Source organism: Lissotriton vulgaris, chromosome 3_2, assembly GCF_964263255.1.
Source record: "Lissotriton vulgaris chromosome 3_2, aLisVul1.2, whole genome shotgun sequence".
NCBI lineage: Eukaryota > Metazoa > Chordata > Amphibia > Caudata > Salamandridae > Lissotriton > Lissotriton vulgaris.
The window spans coordinates 226,524,705-226,527,626 of record NC_141690.1 but is presented as its reverse complement, the minus strand read 5'-3'; positions in this window follow the sequence as shown (position 1 = coordinate 226,527,626).

Here is a 2,922-nt window from a genome sequence, read left to right as displayed (position 1 = left end):
TTTTGTTTGATGAATCTGGGCCATTGTCAACTATAGTGAACAACTTGAGAACTACTATTCTATGCTTCCACAGACAAAAGGAGCAAAAGATTTCTGGAGCCCGTTCCAATCCTTCATGAATACTGCTATGGCTCTTTCACTTCATGATATGCCCTGTTCAGGGTGACTATGCTTTATTCTACGCGCCCTCTCCATTATGCTATACCTCTGGATTTCTGGCTAGAGGTCTGGTAATTGTGGGCCTGCCTGGACAGGTGGGTTCTTATTATAATTAGCTGTCATGATGATTATTCTCTGCCAAATGTCCATTGTTTCAGCTGATAATAAAATGTTATGGGTATGATTGTAAGATACTAATAAATCAATTAAAAAGAAATTTTAAAAAGAGTTTTCTGTGCTTTTTTTGACTTGATGGTGGAGGGCACTAGTGATATGGTTTCTGGATTTTTCTCTAGAACACGGCATGGATATAGGCTTTCTAGACGCCCTGGCACTAAGGACGTTGTCAAATCAAATCAAATCAAATAACTTTATTTGGTTTACAGTTGTAAAACCATTAAAGTTCTGGTTTGTCAATATGCCAACCTAAGACAGAAAGCCAACTGGACTGCAACTACCCACAACCTACTGAGCAAATATTTAAATGAGATGCCTTTCATGTAACAATATTAGAAATTAAATTCCCTACACGTGTGAATAGCAAAAACTATTGCAACATACCGGTAAAATCATACAGCTTTCTTTGTAGCAATATTTACAATCCTACACTTGTCTCTTTGGCTAACTAACTAATCTTAGTACCAAAGAAACGGCCTAATTTGAATTTCAAAGATTGATCACAGCCGAAGACCTCACCTGAACAATAGAGCCAATGTTCAGCAAAATAGCAACCTTTGCTGCTCTGGTCTTTACTGGCAGGGAGACTGATGAGCTCACACGGAGAAGGCTAAATGTGTCTCCCGGTGGCTTTCAGGAAAGGAAGATGATATGGTTCTGTATGGCTCTGTCTCGACTCTCTAGTATGAAATTCCTCTATGTCTCTCACGCTGTCTTCTTAGCTTATATATATATCTGATCACTGTTGAATCTGTTAGAATAAATCATTAGCAGACAAGACCTTCACACACTTTCACATACTTACATGCTGTGTTACTTGCCCTTTTTTTTAAAAACAGTAAACCAAAAGTGAGGTTATTAGCCTCCATAAGATTTTGAAAAATAGGAGTAAAACTAAAAGGAAAAAACATAAGAATTTTAACACTGGTAGCCTTTGAAGGACATGTTTCACCTGCTTAAGACATGGCAGTTCACAAAGGAGTTGCAAGCCCTTCACATAAAGCACAAGGCACGCCAACCAGTGGGAGAGGCTTGACACCCGAAGAGGGAACACAGCACACTGTTTTTGATTTGTGTCTATGCACATGATGCATTTATTAGCATGCCTTTTCTTTAGAGGAGTGTTAACGTTAGATCATTGGGATGTTCCCATTTGCACTTGAAAGGCACTCTCAATCCTTTCAACCACTGGTCTGTTTAACCCTCGCTTGTCTACAAGAAAATAAGCAGAAAATCACAAACGTCAAAAGGTTGCAAAGTAGGTTTAACAAATAAAATACAATCAACCATTCCTGGATTTTCGGCCGACAGCATGTTGAGTTTTGGAGATTACAATTTAATTTGTAACACTTATTATGGTTTAAAAACTCCAGCATACAAAGCAATATTGGTTAAAAAGGCTGAATTGTCCAAAGGTGTTAGATAGCACATCCTGCCACGTGACAGCTGTATATTACATTTTTACAAAGCAGTCTCATCCATTAAAAAAACTGTGTTTGTGTCACACACAAAGCAAGAAGTAAACGCTTCTCACATATTTTGTGACAACTCACTCTGTCGTTTGCATCATGCATTAACCATGCCTCGACAATGGCAGTCGTGGGGCTTTTTGTATAATGAAAAGCTGTACTAACACAACACTGGTACATAATTCAGAGGAGAAGTGCAACTTCCCCCAATGCAAAGATTATGTACAGGAGAGGTTTAAGTTTAACGTTTAAGTTTATTATGCATAGTTAATTAAAACCAGTGCAAAACGTTTTACAAAAAAGTTTTAAAATATCATAAAAATGTGTTCATTATAATTATCATTAAAAAGCATACACTAAAGGACCCAGTCTGATTGTCCAGGAGCATTTATCTTAAGGCGGGGCAGCATATTCCCTTGAGTCCTGTTGACCGCCTACTTGTTGCCTATGTCAATGATCGAAAGTTTTTTTTTTTGTCAGTTTTTGCTCGATCATCGCAAGGAACTTAACATACCTGCAGTTCAGTGTCGTATTCGAAGGGTTCAGCCAGGCGAGCACCGCTTGTCTTCTAGTGCGAGTCCCTAGCTGCTTGAAGTGGTCCTTTAAGAGCTGTTGGCGGGCTGGCTGTAGCTCTTTGCAAAGACAGGTCATGTGAAGTATGTCGCCCTTATCTATGTTGCAAAACGGACAAACTTTGTGGCCGTTGCTCCTGAGCCTTGGCGGAAGATGCTCTCTACTAGGCAAAAACCCTAGTCTGTGTTTCAAGAACTTCAATTCTGTGGCCTTAGGATAACCCTGACTAAAGTATGATTGTGGTGTCAGCGATTTATACGAGTTTAATGTCATCCATGCATGGTTTCTTTTAGTGAATGTGGCCTTTTCCTCTAGTAAGGATAGAGATTTGACGGTTTTCCAGACTAGTTTTTTAAAAGGGTTATGCCCAAGTTGCATGTTCCAGATCGCAGTTAGATTGGTGGCCCCCAGGGCTGCCTTCAGGTACGATCTTGCCTGAAATATATGCCTGCTTTGAATATCTTGCCATAGCAGCGAATTTAGAGTATTGTTATAGCCGAGCGAAGCTTGCGGCAGCAGATGATATAAGCTCCCTGTCTAGCAA